General features: G+C 43.3%; 1 protein-coding gene and 1 non-coding gene across 5 annotated transcripts in view; both read left to right on the forward strand.

Moving 5' to 3' along the window:
- Positions 1–1814: 1814 nt before the first annotated feature.
- On the forward strand, positions 1815–1918 carry LOC112908878 (U6 spliceosomal RNA). Its single transcript, XR_003232999.1, has one exon. It is a non-coding gene; the product is annotated as a U6 spliceosomal RNA (small nuclear RNA).
- Positions 1919–6532: 4614 nt separating this feature from the next.
- The window catches only part of PTPDC1 (protein tyrosine phosphatase domain containing 1), a 65592-nt gene continuing 53661 nt past the window's right edge, over positions 6533–18463 (forward strand). For 3 of the 4 annotated variants that reach the window (XR_012002050.1, XR_012002052.1, XM_072760986.1), the window contains exon 1: positions 6544–6654. The gene's annotated coding sequence lies outside the window, so the exon portion shown is untranslated. Of the gene's footprint in view, positions 6655–18463 lie in introns of all 4 variants that reach the window. The other variant, XM_072760984.1, reaches the window with a different exon arrangement.

Consider the following 18463-nt stretch of genomic DNA (forward strand, 5'->3'; position numbering starts at 1 on the left):
TTCTGGAAGATAAACACTCCCATGAACTGCCTCAGGTGTGTACATGCCTACACCATGGCCAGGCTTCCCCACCACGGGGATCTGTGCACTATCCAGAGACTGTCCGTGAGCATCGGGAAACCCCTTGAGCCCTGGGATCAGACTGTTCGGGGGTTTAGAGCTTGATTCCTCCACTTAATTGGTAACCTTTGTTCCTCTCTGAGCTGCTTCTCCTGGGTGAAATGCAGCAATCAGAGTATTCCTATCTTGTGGAGATCGGATAGGCTAAGTGTGCAGAGCACTTACTGCAGAAACAGGCACTCCACAAACGGGCTACTTTGGTTGTCGGAATGTGGCTAAGCTCCTCTTGAATACCTACACATTTATTTCCTCAAACCATCAATCACTTATCCCGTAAACATTCACTAAGTGCCTAAGAACACACCAGTTGTGGAGCTGCGAGGGGGGCTGAGACGCATGGGAGACGATGGGGGGACCCCACACGGAGCAGGGCTCTGTGCTAAGTGCCAGGTATTGAGCAGATCAGCCCCAGCATCTGAATTTCGGGTTCACACATTCATTTAGCTAAGAGACATCACGGCCCATGGCAGCTCTTGTAGCTTTCTGGGCACCAGAATTTCTTTAGGAGTCAGTGTGCTCAGGAGAGAGCACCCGGGAGGCCCACTTTCCACTCCAGACTGTCCTGTGCTGAGACCCTGCTTCCTGCCTGCAGCAAGGGGTACCCACTTTCTCACCAGGAGCCTCGTGCCCTCTGCCTCGATGGTACTGAAAGCAATGGTGCCTGGCAAGATCATCCTGGCCTCTTCCTTAAGGGCTGTGTGGTTTTGGTCCTTATCCTGGGTCCTCCTGATTCGTCATGTTGATTTGTTTGTGTTGTCAGCCCTGTCACTCAGCCTGTCCTCTGACATCATGTTAGTACAGCACAAGTGACACACTTGCATAAAAATTTCAGGAAAAAGTGGATATTCCTGGAAACGAAATTACTCAGAGGCCGCATGTTAAAGACATTCCACTGGGCTAATTTATTCTGTTTCCCACAGATCTGCAGCCAGGAGTGACTCATCTTTAAAATAGCTCTAGAGGGATACCTAGGTAGCTCAGTAGTTGAGCATCTGCCTTCAGCTCAGGACGTGATCCCAGGGTCCTGGGATCGAGTCACGCATCGGGCTCCCTAAGCCTGCTTGTCCCTCTGCCTGTATCTCTGCCTCTCTCTCTCTCATTTATAAATAAATAACCTCTAAAAATAAATAAATAAATAAAATAGCTCTGGAGTTGTGCATCTAGAATAACTCAAGGAAAAAAAAAAAAACAACCCTTGTCATGATCCTCACTGAAGCATCAGTCTTATAGCACAATCATTCCAGAACAATGAAAACTGAAGACGTAAGATGAAACCATAAGAATTTTACAATCATGCTGTGTGAACATTTTTACACTTTTGAGGGTGGAAGAGATATTTCTAAGCATGACATCAATGGCAAAAAGCATTAAAAAAATGACTAACAAAATTAAAGCTTAAAACTTTTATATGACCAATGATTTCCCAAAATAGTGACATAAATTGGGAAAAACACTTGCAACCCACAAGGGGTACTTAATAAACAAAGTGCTTTCACAATTGCAAAGCCAGCAAGTCATTTAAGGATAATTTACAAAATAATGTCCAATAAGCATAAACATGTTCAACCTCACCAAAGAAATACAAATGAGGGACACCTGGGTGGCTCAGTGGCCTAATACCTCTAGAGGAGAGTTAAATTATGTCACATTCACACAATGGAATATTATGCTTCTACTGAAATGATAATGATTCTGTGCTCGATTTGGCAGCACATACCCCCAAACTGGAAGGACACAGAGATCAACATGGTTCCCTCTCAAGGGTGACATGCATATTCATGATGTGTGCCCTGTTTTTTTTTTTAGCTACACCTGTGGTAAACGTGGCATAATGGACAGGGCTGTCGAACCACTGTGTTGTACACCTGAAACTGATGTAACATTGTGAGCCAACTCCATTTTTTTTAAAAAAGTAAAAAAAATAAAGGTAGGCCTTGGATAGTAAAAATAATTTTTAAAATGATGAATCTTTGTCCTTTGTTGGCTTCAAGAAGCTGCTGTGTTGTGAGACGGTGTAGGGAAGGACCACGTCGTGAGAACTGAGGGCAGCTTCAGAGCTGCGAACAGCACACTGCTGACCTCAGCAAAGAAAGTGAATTTCCTGCAGCTGCACTGAGGCCAATGCAGCCAGTAACTCAGTGGAGGAGCTTGGAAGCAGGTTGTTCCTCATCAAGTTTTTGATGAGGCTGCCACCCTGTCCAATGCCTCAGTTACAGCCTGGCTGCGAAAACCATGAGATCATAAATATGTGTTGTCTTCAGCTGCACAGTGTGTGCTGGTTTGTTGTTTTTTTTTTTTAAGACACATTTATTCAGTGTCATGATCAGACTATTACATTTAGCCATCAACAGCATGGGTGCAAAAAAAAAATCGACATTAAAACGCTTTGTTGGAATGCTTTACACTTTCCACAGAATAGAAACTAAAATACCCTGTTATACAATTAGTCACAAATACAGTCCTCAAGGTTTTTGCCCATACATGAGTATTGTCTAAAATATGTCTTCTTTGTAGCAGTTAGGCCCTGCTGCCACTGTGCTTGGCTGAGTTCACAAATCTATTGTAACCTGTACCTTCCCTGTCACTTCTCTGGCTCTCCTCTCCTGCTAAGCTTTGTTTCCTGGCAGAAATTAAAACCTTCTGCCACAGTGCCGGTGGCTCAGCGGCTTAGCACTGCCTTCAGCCCAGGGCCTGATCCTGGAGACCCAGGATTGAGTCCCACATCAGATTCCCTGCATGGAACCTGCTTGTGTCTCTGCCTCTGTGTGTGTGTGTGTGTGTGTGTGTGTGTGTGTGTGTGTCATGAATAAATAAATAAAATCTTCTGCCACTGCCATAGCTGCTGCTGCTGCTGCTGGAACTGCCATAGCCACCTTGGTTTTGTGGTTTGGCAAGATATTGGCCTCCACCACCATAGGGGCCAGAGCTTCTGCCTCCAAAATTTCCTCCTTTCATGGCCCCAAAATTTGAGGATGGATTGTTGTAATTGCCAAAATTGTTGTAGCTTCTGCCACCTCCAAAGTTGCTTCCACTATCACTGACATAGCCACCTCCACCTCCTCCATTGTTATAGCTGTCATAGCTGCCACTCCCACCATAGCCACTGCCCTGGTTTCCATAACCCTGTCCACCATTCCCATAGCCTCTGCTTCCTCCAGAGTAACCAGGGCCACCTCCTCTATAACCACCATCATTACCAAATCCGTTACAGCCATCCCCACTCCCACTGTATCCACCACCACCTCAACTGCCACCGAAGCCACCTTTGACCACTGAGGTTCCCTCTACAACCAAAGCTTTCATTCCCACCAAAACCACCTCCACAACCACCACCAAAGTTTACAGAACAACTTTGGCCTCTTTGGCTGGATGAAGCACTAGCCATCTCTTGCTTCAATAGGGCTTTCCTTACTTCACAGTTGTGGCCATTCACAGTATGGTATTTTTGAATGACAATCTTGTCTACAGAGTCATGGTCATCAAATGTTACAAAAGCAAAACCTCTCTTATTGCCACTGCCTCGGTCAGTCATGATCTCAATCACTTCAATTTTCCCATAGTGTTCAAAATAATCTCTTAGATGATGTTGTTCAGTGTCTTCTTTAATGCCACCAACAAAAATATTTTTCACAGTTAAGTGGGCACCAGGTCTTTGAGAATCTTCTCTTGAGACAGCCTTCTTCAGTTCTACAACTCTTTCATCTACCTTGTGTGGCCTTACATTCATGGCTGCATCCACGTCCTCCACGGTGGCTTATGTGAGAAACTCAAAGCCTCTGGAGCACTTGGTGTTTGGATCTCTCATTATCACACAGTCTGTAAGCATTCCCCATTTCATTCATTAAGTGGTCTGTGGATATGGTTAAACATGAATCCCGTCTTATATTAAGAAATAAAATGAAAGAAATTGCAGTCAGAGCTTTTGCACTGCTAAGAATAGCTCATATTAAATGGATAAAATTGCATTATGGCTATTTCAAACACAGTTGCAATGGTGATAAGGAAACAAAATCACAACTGGGATGCCAGACAACTCACTCTGCCTGAAAGAGGACATTGGAGCTAGGCTAATAGGCCACATGCTTCAATACAAGCCCACAGCCTGTTCAGGAGTGATTATCCATTTATCTTCACTGCACTGGATGGAAGCAGTGAGTAGACTATATACCTGAGAAGAACATAACTGGAAATGATACCATCAAGTAAACCATTTTAATATTAAGCAAAGAATGTGGAAGGTTGAAAATATGACTTAAAGATTCTTACTTGTATCAGAATTTTCTCATTAATGCTGTAACTCATTGGCCAGGCTACTGAATTAGTCCAATCAATCATTAGTTTTTAGAGATTTGAGTGGAAAGAAAAAATAGGTAGGAATTAAAATAAATGGAAATGCTTAAAAAAGAAAAACCCTATCATCTTAATGTAATCTAACTTGCAACTTTTTTATGCCCTAAGAAAAAACATTACTTAGAAGGTGTCACCAGCAACATAGTATCACATATCAAAAATAAGTTAAAGATTTTCCTTGCAAGTGGCTCTAATTTAAGAGCAAAGCTGTGTTTTCCTTCCATACCACCCACAGTGTCCTCTTATCTCAACATTATTGCTCTTTATCGTGAGCCCATCATAGGGCTCCCTCGTTCCAAAGTTAATACCAATTTGTCTAGGCAGGGTTTCCTGTAGCAGGAATAATTAAGAAGCTTCCCTGATGGATCACATAAGTCATTTTTAGGTAAACAGAGCAGTCACTAGACAGATGAGAACTGACATTTTCATCCACATTAGTTTGAAAAGTATTCTGTATGTGATAGGCTTCTCACAATGATACTTGTACCCCAGGGTAGCAGCAAAAGGAAAGTACGTGTTAGCACGTCAGTTCTAATTGACTCTCAGCATTAGAAAATGCATCTACGCTAAAATCCACAACTTTATCCACTAGGAAAGAAGGATTCGGACTCATGGGAATACATTTAGTAGATAACTAAGCCTCTGATCAATTTTTCTTCCCTTATCAATATTTTGACTAGAAAGCGCTATACTTAGCTTGTCTTCTCCAGTTTGTTTTCAAGACCCCCATTCTGTTATCACTTCTTGGGGCCCTGACAACCCCCCTCCTTCTTCCTTGCCTCCTCTCCAGGGTGGATGTGTTTCCACACCATCCAGGGTTACCCTCTCCTGTGCTCTTTTCTCCCCACAGACCTGTAGGGGCTCCCTACAGGCAGAGCAGTGTCTAATTTTCCTCAGTAATCGCGGATGCTTGGTGCAGCAACAAGCATTCGAGAGCCATTTAAACCAGTCCTGGTGCTTATTAATAAGCCCTAGTAGGGGTGCTCTTCTCCCTTGGACAGTGCTGAGGAATAGCAAGTTCAACCTTTTTCACCTCACTTTCAGACTCCACTATTTATCAAAAACATGTTCTTTTGCATTGTCTCGACATGACAATATTCTTATATTGGTTTATTATGAGGCCTGCTTCCTGAGCTACAAAAGAGTAGCCTTGTCTTGTTATTCCCTTTTTTTTTTTTTTTTTTTTAAGATTTTATTTATTATTTGAGAGAGCGAGAAAGCACGAGCAGGGGGAGGGGCCTAGGCAGAGGGAGAAGCAGGCTCCCCAGGGGTGGGGGTGGGGGGAGCAGGAAGCCCCATGCAGGGCTGGTTCCCAGGACCAGGGATTATGACAGGAGCAGGCCCATCGAGCCATCCAGGCGCCTCGTCACCTCGCTAATTCGTGTCCTCTGTAGGTCAGGGCGGCCCCCGTTGACTTAGCACAGTTGCATTCCTTGGCCCAAGCGCTGGCGACAGTGCCTAGCAGCCATCCCCCATCACCTGCTGGATCTCCAAGCCCTAAGCACCCTGCACGTGCCCCCCTTTCTGTGCACCGTGGGGTTGTTGAGAACTCGGCAAGGGGATGCCTGTGAAGCCCTGGCTCAGGGTCAGGCAGAGCGTGTAAGTAGCTCCGCACACCCAGGAGGGTTGTCCGGCCCGCAGGCACCGTCCCCCTCCTTCCTGCAGGGAGAGCTCAACGGTACCTCCCGGCCCGGGACGTGCTAGGTCCGTTAGGGTGGGAGGGGCTGCGGGTCCCCGCGTCCCCAGCTGACCCCGCCCCCCAGGAGGGAGAGGGGCAGCCTCGGGCATCGGCGCGGGCCCCGGGGTTCGGGCTCTGACCAGGTCCGCGCGCGGGGCAGCAGGTGCGGGAGCCACGCCGGGGCCAGGGGGAGCGCCGGCGTCGGGGCGGGACGGCCTGCGCGCGGGGACGGCCGACCCGGGAGCCCCCGCCGAGCCCCCGCCGCCCGCCGCCCGCCGCCCGCCGCCCGCCGCATCCCGGGCCGCCTCGGGCCGCCATTGGCTGGCGCGCGTCACGTGAGGCAGTGCGCGGCGGTGATTGGCGCGCGGGGCGGGGGGCGGGGCGGCGGCGCGGCCCGGGAGCGGCCTCAGCCGGCGACCCGGCGGCCCTGGCAGGCGCAGGCTGTTGCGGTGCGCGCGAGGGGCGCGGCGGGGCGTGCGGCTGCGGGAGCGACCTCGGCGAGCGCGGTGAGTGCGGCGGGGCGCGGCGGGCGCGGCGGGGCGGGGGGGCGGGGGCCAGTCGGGCCTGGCAGGTCTCCGGAGAGGCGGGGGTCGGCGCGGTGCGGTCCAAGCCGCATCCCGATGCGTCGGCCGCGGGGGCGGGGGGAAGCGCGTGGGAGGCCGGGCGGGGGTCGTTCCGCTGTCTGCGCCGGGGCAGCTGAGGCTGGGGTGGAAACCTGAGCCCGGAGCCCCCTGCGCGCTACCCCGCCGCCCGCTTGCCCGCCCCTAGTGCGGAGGCCCTCCGGTGCCAGAGACCACAGGTGTGGATCCCTCCAGGTGCAGGGGCCCCAGGTGCGTGTCCCTCCAGCTCGGGAGGGGGGGGTCTCCAGCTGCTGATCCTCAGGTGCGAGAGCCCTCAGGTGTGTGGGTCCCTCCAGGTGCAGGGACCTGGCTGCAGGTCCGTCCAGGTGTGGGTCCTCCCAGGTGCGGGGGCCCCTCAGCTGCCGGTGCCTGGCCGGGTTCCACGCCGGTCCTCAGGTGCTGCACCCCTCCCCAGGTCTGGCAGGGACACCGCTGCTGGCCCTGCGGAGCTCCCGAATGGGCGCGCCTGCTGGGAAAGTGCTCACGGGTTGGCCTTGCCCTGTCGTCCTCCCCTCCCTCCCGTCTGGGGAGCGCTCCCTTCCACGCCTCTCCGAGCCTCGGGAACTCCGGGCCCAAGGCAGTTCCTTTAGAGTTAATATTAGACCGCAGCGCGCCGCGGACCGGGTCCAGGACACCGTCCACCTCAGCCTGCCAGCCGGGGCGGTTACGGGCACGGCCCGCCTGTGCCTCTGCTGTAATGAGCGGTCTCCCCGGTGTGGGTGTGGATCTTACACTTTTCGGGGTCACAGCACTTAGGAGAGGCTTCCGACAGGGATGGGGCTTGCGCGTCAAAATTCCACTCGGAAATCTGGAAATTTTCCTGAGGACAAACCTGAAATCACAGTTCTCTTAAAAGCACATCTCGACCTTTTTGCAAACTAAAAATGCCTTAGAATCTGAAGATTTTCTTTAGCTTTAAGCAGTATAGCGGGTGTGAAAGTGTACACATTGGGATGTTTCTTTTCTGGTGACTTTATCTTTTCTTTCTCCCATCACTGCAGCCTCACCAAGAGACACATGTAATTATTTAGTTTATTCATGTATTTCCTTTCCCAAAACGTATGTAAGTCAAATAATCAAAACTTTTTTTTTTTTTGCAAATGTTAACTGTGTCATTTAATGCACCTAATGTGTTGTTACTGAAAAAAATACACATTTTTTGTGGTTCCTGTGAAGGCAGCATTGGGGAGAGGAAATAATGTGGGTTTTGGTTTAAGGAAGAACTGGTGTTCTCATCCCAATTCCAACACTTTCTTGACCTTGGGCCACGGACTGTCTGGCTGATTGTCACTGCTCATGTTGAAGACAGCGACGGTGCCTCCAGAGGGTTTTATCTGAGACAGTGGATAGAAGGCCTTGGTAGAGTACTAAGCACAGCTGTTTTTCTACTGTTCTCTTTCTCCTTCACTGTTTTTTTTTTTTTTTCCTTCACTGTTTTTAGAGCAGATTTGTGAGCTCCAATCCTGCTATAATATTCAAGGTCATTTTCATTTCCAAAAAGGATGCAGTTTACTTTTGAGAATCTACTCTGCAAGGCATTAAAAAATCCATAAAAATAAGAATGAGCCACCTTTTAAATTTTTTGAGAACTCAGAGAGCGTGGACTATTTATATTTAGCTCCTAATCATGCTTTCCTTTCTGTGACTAAAATCATCCATTTGTTAACTTAGTATTTGTGAATGGTTTTTAGTATCAGGCTTTATGTTAGGTGAAGGGGAAATACCAGTGAGAAAGGCAGACAGCATCCCTGATCTTACAGAAATTATATAGGAAAAAAAAGCAATCAGCAAATAAAACAAGATAATTACAGATTATGATAAATGCTTGAACAATGAAACTATAAAGTCTCTGAATGTTAACATGATGAAGAAATGTGTTTCTGAGTTTATAAAAAATAGTGGTTGGAACATTCGCTTAAACTCTTAAGTCTCATTTAACCTTATGAAAAGTATATTGTGTCAGGAAAAGGAAACTTCAGGAAAATAAAAGAGCACAGTTAAAGATTTAACAGGCCTGAAATACCTTTTACAGTTGATCTAAGAGATGTAACTTATGTTGGTTCCATAAAAATGTCAAGGCTTCCATAGTTCTTTGGCTTAATTTTTAAGAAGTTGTAATCATTTTTTTTTCTTGGAAATCATTCCTGTGCTGCGATTAGAATGGACACCTAGTTTGGTAGAAAATTGTGGCCCCAAAAATCTGTCTCTGTGATCTCTGAAATTATTTTTTAAAAGATTTATTTTAGAGAGAGAGAACATGTGAGCAGGAGGAGACTCCTCACTGAGCACAGAGTCCCACTCCCAGTTCTGTCTCACAAACCTGAGACCACAACCCGATGATCACCACCTGAAACAAAACCAAGAGACGCTTAACCGACCGAACCACCCAGGTGCCTCTCCATGGTCTCTAATTTATTGATCCTTAAGCTCATGAGAATTTTAACACAAACAGTGAGTATGGGCTGACCATTAAACAAGTGTCTGAGGGATGCCTGTGTGGCTCAGCGGTTGGGCATCTGCCTTTGGCTCAGGTTGTGATCCTGAGGTCCTGGGATCGAGTCCTGCATCCAGCTCCCTGAGAAGAGCCTCCTTCTTGCTCTGCTTATGTCTCTGCCTCTTTCTCTGTGTCTCTCATGAATAAATAAATAAAATATTTTTTAAAAAATAGGTGTCAGGGAGCAACTAGCCCAGGAACCTTAGACATAATGTATAAGTTACCCATTTTTATGTTTCTGGTTGACCAAACAGTGATCAATCCAATCACAGCAAATTAAACAAATTGGATTTTTAAGGAAAATTTTGCAAATAACTAGTTTGCAATGATGAGAATTTGAAACTTCCCAACTACTTACACTTGCATGAAAAAATAATACGGTTTCTGCTTATTATTTTCTCAGTTTGTTATTAGTCACATTTTCTGGGCTATATCTAGGTAGGTAAGTATTTGGACATGACTTTTTTGTCATGGTTTACAACCTAACATTTGTCCTCTTGGGTGGTAAATCTGTTTTTTAAATTTATTTATTCACGAGAGACCCAGAGAGAGGGGCAGAGATAGAGGCAGAGGGAGAAGCAGGCTCCCTGCAGGTGAGCCCAGAACCCTGGGATCACGACCGTAGCCAAAGGCAGATTCTCCACTACTGAGCCACCCAGGTGCCCCTTGGGTGGTAAATCTTATTATTTTAGTCCAAAACCTTTTGAATGGCAGGTCTCACCACAGGGCCATTGCCTAGCCTCATTGTAGCAGCTAAGGAAGAGCATTCCTGCTCCTCTTTCCTTCTGTGTGAGTGTGAACGCAATCTCTCTCTGGTCAAACCTTCCTGTCTGGATACTGTCTTGATTTTAGCATAGGAGGTGGCCACTGCAGGTGGAGCTTGGCTGGGAGAAAGCCCACTGCTAGTTCCTTGAGAAAACAAAATCACTAACTTGATTAGTGATCACTAATACCTTGGTCTTGCAGCCATTTCTATTCGCTGCAGTCCAAGCAGCACCATCTTTTCTGCATGGTTGATCTCATAGTTTGTGGTGTTCAGCCCTTCAAGAGAAAAGATGTCTGGCCCTATATATAAACTCAGGACTTTATTTCATCAATAATTTTTTTTAAGATTTTATTTATTCATGAGAGAGACACAGAGAGAGGCAGAGACACAGGAAGAGGGAGAAGCAGGCTCCATGCAGGGAGCCCAATGTGGGACTTGAACCCGGGACTCTAGGATCACACCCTGGGCTGAAGGCGGTGCTAAACCACTGAGCCACCTGGGCTGCCCTCATCAATAATTTTTGAGCCCTTACTATGTGCCAGGCATTGTAATGCTTTAAATGGATCTGTTTTGATGGATCAGTGGTAAGTTCTTGTATAAGAAGGGCCACATGGGGATCCCTGAGTGGCTCGGCGGTTTAATGCCTGCCTTCAGCCCAGGGCGTGATCATGGAGTCCCGGGATGGAGTCCAACATCAGGCTCCCTGCATGGGGCCTGCTTCTCCCTCTGTCCCTCTGCCTGTGTTTCTGCCTCTCTCTCCCTCTCTGTGTCTCATGAATTTAAAATATATATATATATATATTTTTAAAAAGGCCATGTGATCTTAGCTCCTCACAGAAACATGTTCTTATTTAGAATCGTGCCTTTCCACAGTCAATCCTGATACGTTACCTTTATAGTTTATAAAGACTAAATCAACTCTACGTGGAAAAGTATCTAGAGATTTTATATTTTCTCCATTTTACTATACTAAATTAAATTTTTTTTAAAATTGTCTTTTAGGAATTAAATTGCTCAGTAGTTTGGTGTTGTGATGGTGTTTTTATTTTATTCTCATCTTGGTACTTTTTTATAAGAAGTTTGCATATAGCATATAGGGTTTTTTAAAAAAAATTACATATTTTCCCTTAAAGGTAATAAGTACTTAGTGTCAAATTTAGAAAGTATTGATAATCAGAAAATAAAACACACCCTGTTAATATTTTGATATATATTCTTCTAATCTTTTGTCTAAATACATATTTTATTTATATATTTCTTTTATAAAAGATTGTACTCTGCATTCTATTTTATAGCTTCTATTTTTTTCTAGTTATATGATAAATAAATCTACTTTTTGCTCACGTGATTCTAATTCTTTTTAAACGGGTGTTTTATTGCTAGAATAGGGACCAGAAAAATCCATTTATTAAATTACAGGATAAATTTAGAAACCCAAGTCACCAGTCCAAGAACAAACTCCAGTTCTCTGTTGCTTTCCTTCCCAATTGTGGCTTCCACCCGCACTGCAAGGGCTGTGTCCGAGAGCCTCTGAAGGAAGGTTACCCAAGCAGTTGCCCATCCGTAATACTGTGGGTTCTCTTCAAACCTTGTCAGCCAGTCCTTAGAATTTTTATCTTTTACTTAATTTCCTGGAGGCAAAGCATGGATAGTAGACTCGGGAGGATTTGGGGTTAGTACCAGAAAGTAAAATCACAGGCTGAAATTTTTTCTCAGAATTGTAGGGAAAGGGGTAGGTAGCTGACTAAAAATGTATTTAGTGTTGAGTAATAAATATTTGAGTTTAAAAAAAAATTTTTAAGCATTTTATTTATTTATTCATGAGACACACACACACACACACACACACACACACAGGCAGAGACACAGGCAGAGGGAGAAGAAGGCTCTATGTGGGGAGCCTGATGTGGGACTCAATCCCAGGTCTCCAGGACCAACCAGGCCCTGGGCTGAAGGTGGCGCTAAACCGCTGAGCCACCCAGGCTGCTCAGTCTAAAATTTTTGTATTCCAAAGAAAATGGCCCCAGTTTTTAAATTCCACTAAGCCTTTTGTATAGTACCTCAGACTTTCTAGGAATTTTGTTGTGTTATCATTGATGTGTAAATATATTTGACTATTAAACTATGGCTGTTTTGAAATATATGATAGTTTTGTCTTCATCCCCAGTGAGAAATTATATATAAAAGACTCAGGCCACAAATTAAATTTATAACAGACATTAAGAACAGTTGTAGGAATATATTGTAATATGTAGCATGAGAATAAATACCTAAAATGTATATAATAGTAACCAGGAGAACTAGAGAATCTTTTGAAAATAGAAATATCATTCCCATACAAGTAAAACTTTACTGAATATAAATATTCAAGGAATACTGATAAGCCAGAAAGAAAAGAAAACAATTCCACCACTGTTAATATTCCGTTAGTTTACTTTGTCTTTACCCCACAGTGGGTTTATTCATAATGGTCATATAAAAGGACAGCTCTCCTGTGAGTGCTTTACCCTCTTTATTTGCAGAGAACATACATCCATTGTATGTTATCTATTTTGAACCTGTTCTGTGAATGAACGAACTTATTTCAAGGTCAAAAGCTTTGATCCACTCTGTTAAAAAACTAGAGTGGATTTTGACTTTGGCTATCTTCAGACATCTGGCTCATTGTGTATCTTTAGGGAAAGGTATGAGTGAACTAACTTTTTGAGTTTGGGTTAGTCATTTGAGTAGCAACTGAACAATAGCAAAATAAATAAGTACTAATGGAAAATATGGGACATATAAAGGAAAATAAGTCAGCTGTACTCTCCTGCCAGCATTTAGTCTCTTTATGTACAACTTTTGTGTTTGACTTTCTTTAACAGAAATGTTTTATCATTTCAAGTCAATTTTTAATATTTTAATATGTTCCTAAAATGACACACTGCTGCTCCCACTAGCCCGTCTGTCTCAGCTCCAGCAGGCTGTGCTCCTGGCTGCCACCCACCCTCACCTGGGTCCTTTGTAGGGCTCAATGTCATCATTGCTGTGGTTCCTGGAACACTTCTTGGGCTTCTTGGTGTGTGTCAGTGGCCTACCCAAACAAGCTCGCCTTCACCGTGTCTTGTGAGCACCGACATCACACTGTTCTCTCCTTCCCCTCTCTCCCCTTCCTCCCCCAGCTGACTTGCTCTCCACATTCCCTTCATAAGGCTCCTTTGCAAAGATCCTAGCATGCATCCCATGTAGCCTACATGTGCTGATTTTGTCAGTGTTTGTCAGAATTGGCAGGTTTTTTCCCGTTGAGCAAAAGCTCATTGAAAGCAGAGATGATAAGCAGGAGCATGGGGGAGGTTTTCTTCTCTCGGTGATTAATTGTGTGTGTTTCCTGGTGCACATGGGAAAAGCATTCTCATTTAGATAATTTTTCTTCTCTTCCATCTGACGCAACAGGTTGATACTTCAAAACAGGGAAACAGAATGCTAATTATGTGTAGAGTTTTAAAGTGTGAGTGCCTTTAATGGTCTAAAGTTCTAGAAAGTGATCATGCAATAATTGTGCTTTTCAGTTAGTGCCACCCAGAGTGTTGTTTTCTAATTGCCTATCACTTGGATCTGCAGTAGACTCCTTGAGTCAAACTAGAAAATTCCCCATGTTCATGTAGGCCGAAACAAATCTGAACTCTTTTTCTTTAGACTTAAATTTTAGACTTTTAAATTCTATACTTAAAAAAAAATACCTAACTTCTCCGGTTGATTGTAACAGTATAGAATGGAAGTAATATCCTTTTGTCACCTAAGTGGTGAAATTTGTTGATTTCAACAGTTGGTTTCAATGCCTGTTGTATTGGGCATTTGGGGAAGAGATCTCTTTTTTTTTTTTTTTAAGATTTTTATTTATTTATTCATGAGAAACACAGAGAAAGAGGCACAGACAGAGGCAGAGGGAGAAGCAGGCTCCATACAGGGAGCCTGATGTGGGACTTGATCCCTGGTCCCCAGGATCACGCCCTGGGCTGAAGGGGGCGCTAAACCGCTGAGCCACCCGGGATGCCCTGGGGAAGAGATCTTCACATACATTCGTCACTTATTTTGTGCCAGATATTGAACCCAAGTCAGCCTGTTACAACATCTGGCCTTCATCCTAAGCTGTCCCTCAGGCCATGCAGGTCAGGAACTGTTTTATTCATACTCGTATTCCCCCATGTTTCTATAGTTCTTGGTGCCCAGTAGAGACTCCAGTATTAATTATATTGCATTGGACTATTGTTCATGTGAATCCTGAAGCATCCTGGCCTTTCCCCCCTCTAAAACATACTCCAGTTTGTCCTTCTTAATTTGAGTTCCTGATATATTCTGCCCTCCTACTTTTAAAAAAATATACTTGCACAATGATACAGTTTTATATTATTATTGAGCGTGTCAAAGGTTTCTGTTACTGTTACTTCACCTATAACTGAAAACCACATTTTTGTTTTATTATTTTGTGGCTCAGATTGTTCCAGCTTTTGCCATTGGGAGCTCTTTCATTTGGTTTCTGTATCTCTGACATATTCCCAGCAGTTTATGTTTTGAGCACTTCCCCACTTTCTGGTACTAGAGGATGCTCCAGACTCATCGTGTATATTGCCTGTTCCAGGCCTAAAATCAGCCATTTCAACAAGGGTCTCTGGATCCTTTTATTGGAGAATGGTATTAAAATCAGAATTTGCTCTGATGTGCTCATTGCTACTGGAGTGTCGTTGTTTTTAGGTCCTGGCAGTGAGCAGAGCTAGGAAATAAATGTATGTGGGGAATCCCTGGGTGGCTTAGCGGTTTGGCGCCTGCCTTCAGCCCAGGATATGATCCTGCGAGACCCGGGATCGAGTCCCGCATCGGGCTCCCCGCATGGAGCCTGCTTCTCCCTCTGCCTGTGTCTCTGCCCCTCTCTCTCTCTCTCTCTCTCTCTCTCTCTGTCTCTCATGAATAAATAAATAAAATCTTTTTTTTAAAAGAAATAAATATATGTGTATTTATTTACCTGTGTATGCATACACGTCTATAATTTTTACTTTTACTCATCAGTTTCTGTATTAAGCTAAACAGGAATTCCCACTGATGTCTCAGACTCTAATTCAGAACCCCATGGTTCATTTTAACCTTTTACCCTTTACTTACCTGCTGTCTGTAATCTTCCACTCCCTCAATGAGAAGCCTGACTTCTGCCATTCACCATGTTTTTAACCTACTTTTTCAGTCCCAGTATATATGTACAGCAGTATCATAATAGTTAATCAGCACCTCCAGGAGAAACAGTATTTCCAACTACAGTGGAAGTAGTTCGGTTCTTTTGTTTTTCAGTATCCAGTCATTTCCAAACTTACTCAGGTCCCTTTTTCCCATCCTCCCTGTGACTTTATGTAGTACATTTCTAATATTATATTCTTTTTTTAAGGATTTATTTATTTTTGAGAGAGAGATAGCACATACATGTGAGCAGGGGAGAGGCAGAGGGAGAGGAAGAGAGAGAATCTGAAGCAGGTTCCACACAGCACACAGAGTCTGTTGTGGGATAGATCCCATGATGCTGGGATTACGACTTGACCTGAAATCATAAGTCGGACACTTAACCGACTGAGCCATCCTGGCACCCCATAATACAATTAAATTCTTTTGTCGTAGTCTGCATCCCCCATCTCTCCACCTCCTTGTTGATTTTTAAAATTTTCATTTTAAAATATTAACGATTATTGTTTGTGCTACAAAATAGTTCTAGGGGTTTTGACAATGGATGGCATCATGTATCCATCCCTGTAGCTGCCCTCTGAATGGCTGGACCATGCTGCAATCATTCCCACCTGCAGGGAAAGAAGGTTCCTGTTGCTCTCCACTTGTACCACCATTGATACTGCTAGGTTTTCCTGTGTTTGGTTTTTGCTAATCTAATAGTTGTACAACAGCATATCATTGTGATTTTAACTAGCGTCCCTATACTGAGCATCTTTTCGTATGCTTCTTTTTATCTGTAGATCTTTAGTGAGGTATCTGTTCAGATCTTTTGCCCATTTTTTTTGTTTCAGTAGAAACTAAAAAATATAATATCAAGGTTTCATTTTTAATTTCAAAGTAAAGCTCAAATAATACAGAAGTGTATAAAGGGAATAAAATAAGATAAATACTCCCTGTTTTTCTCCAAATGTAAATCTTTTAAAACTGGTGTTTACAGATTGACACATGCTGCCAATTTTCCCCTGTGCTTCTAATTCACAAATGCATTTTTCTATCATTTTGAAAATATTTACAGATAAATGTAACTAGACTAAAATTATTACTCTGAAACTTGCTTTTATTTTTAACTTATCACTGTATTACAGTCCATCTTCTAGCTCAGTACATGTATACCTAACTTGGTGAAAACAACTGGTTTGTATTCCATGAGAAATACATGCTAGAATTTGCTCAGCCATTTCTTTAAAAATTTCAAATTAATATCAGTTTCTTTTCTACAAGAAAAATACGATAGCAACCACAATTCATACACGCTGATGGCCTTCCCAGTTTTTCCTTAAATAAAAATACAATATGTAGGTATCTATAATATTTCTAATTACCAACCAATATATGAGCAGGAAAGAGTAGTAGTCCTCCTGCAAATGTTAAATCATTTTCTCTCTATCCTGGAACCTGCTCTTAGTGCCATCATGCTCTCCCCGCCCTCTCCCGTAACCCTCTCTCTCACTCATTTGCAAATTTAAAAAAATTGAGTTGTCTTCTTATCCAGCCTTACAAGCTCTCGGCAGATGCAGGGTGCATGTCCTTTATCAGACCTGGGATTTGCAGGCATTTTCTCCCAGTCTGTCTTCTCATCCTCTTCACAGTGGCTTTCACAGAGTTCAGTTTTCATTTTAATTAAATCCAACTTAAAATTTTTTTCTTTCATAAATTTGCTTTTGCTTTGTACTTAAAAATCATCACCAAACCCAACATCAAGCAGATTTCCCCATGTTTTCTTCTAGAAATTGTATAGTGTCTGCATTTTATGTGCAGGTCAGTGATCCATTTTGAATTAATATTTGTGTGAAGCTCAGTTTCTGACATCACTTGTTGAAAAGTTGTTCTTTGTTGAATTGTCTTTGCACCTTTGCCAAAAACTGTGTTTTTGTGGGTCTTTTTCCAACTCTGTTACTTACCATTGATGGGCGAGTCCATTCTCTTGCCCCTCTATGGTCATTACTGTAGCTTTATAGTAAGTCTTGAAATCAGATAGTATGTGTCCTCCAACTTTGTTCTTCTTTTCTAGAATTGAATCGGCTATTCTAGTAACTTGACTTATTCATGTAAATGTTAGAATAAGCCTAAGTATATTTCATAAAATCTGGCTGTGATTTCAATAGGAATTACATTAGGCTATAGATCTGCTAAGGGAGAACTGACATCTTTACTATGTTGAGTCCTCCAATGCAAGAACACTGATCCTGTACTTAAGAACTTAAATAATAGTGAAAGGGAATATAAGGGAGAAGAAATTTGTGGGAAATATCAGAAAGGGAGACAGAACATAAAGACTCCTAACTCTGGGAAATGAACTAGGGGTGGTGGAAGGGGAGGAGAGCGGGGAGTGGCGGTGAATGGGTGACGCGCACTGAGGGGGGCACTTGACGGGATGAGCACTGGGTGTTATTCTATATGTTGGTAAATTGAACACCAATAAAAAATAAATTTATTATAAACCTTCATTTTGGGGGATGCTATTATAAATGTATTGTTTTTTAAAATTCATATTCCAAGTATTCACTGCTGGCATATAGGAAAGCAGTTGACTTTTATATCTTGGCTATGTACCCTTCAACTTTGCTAAATTCACTTAAATGTACAGGAGTTATTTAGTAGATTCTTTGGGGTTTTCTGGGGGTTTCATAGACAGTTATGTTGTTTGTGAATAAAGACAGTTTTAATTCTTTTTTTCCAATTTGTATACCTTTCATTTATTTTCCTTGTCTGATTATACTAGCTAGGACTTTTAGTATGAAGTTGAATTAGAAGTGGTGAGAGAAGACATCCTTGCCTCATTCCTGATCTTAGGGAGAAAATTTAACATCTCATGATTTAGTATGATGTTAGCTGTTATTTTTAAAAATAATATTATTAGGTTAAGGAAGTTCCCTTCTAAGTTTTTGAGAGTTTTTATCATGAATGGATGTTGAACTTTCTGATGCATATATTTTTTTAAAAAGATTTTACTTAAAGTGAGCAAAACAGAGGGAGAAGCAGACTCCCTTCTGAGCAGGGATCCCCATGCAGGGCTCAATCCCAGGTTCTCAGGATCATTATCTGAGCCGAAGGCAGACGCTTAACCAACTGAGCCACCCAGGTGCCCCAATCCTATCTTTTTTTCATTCAGTCCATTAATATGAGTTATATTGATTTACAGATGGTGAATCAGCCTTGCATTGTTAGAATGAACCCCATGTGATCAT

Source organism: Vulpes vulpes, chromosome 1, assembly GCF_048418805.1.
Source record: "Vulpes vulpes isolate BD-2025 chromosome 1, VulVul3, whole genome shotgun sequence".
NCBI lineage: Eukaryota > Metazoa > Chordata > Mammalia > Carnivora > Canidae > Vulpes > Vulpes vulpes.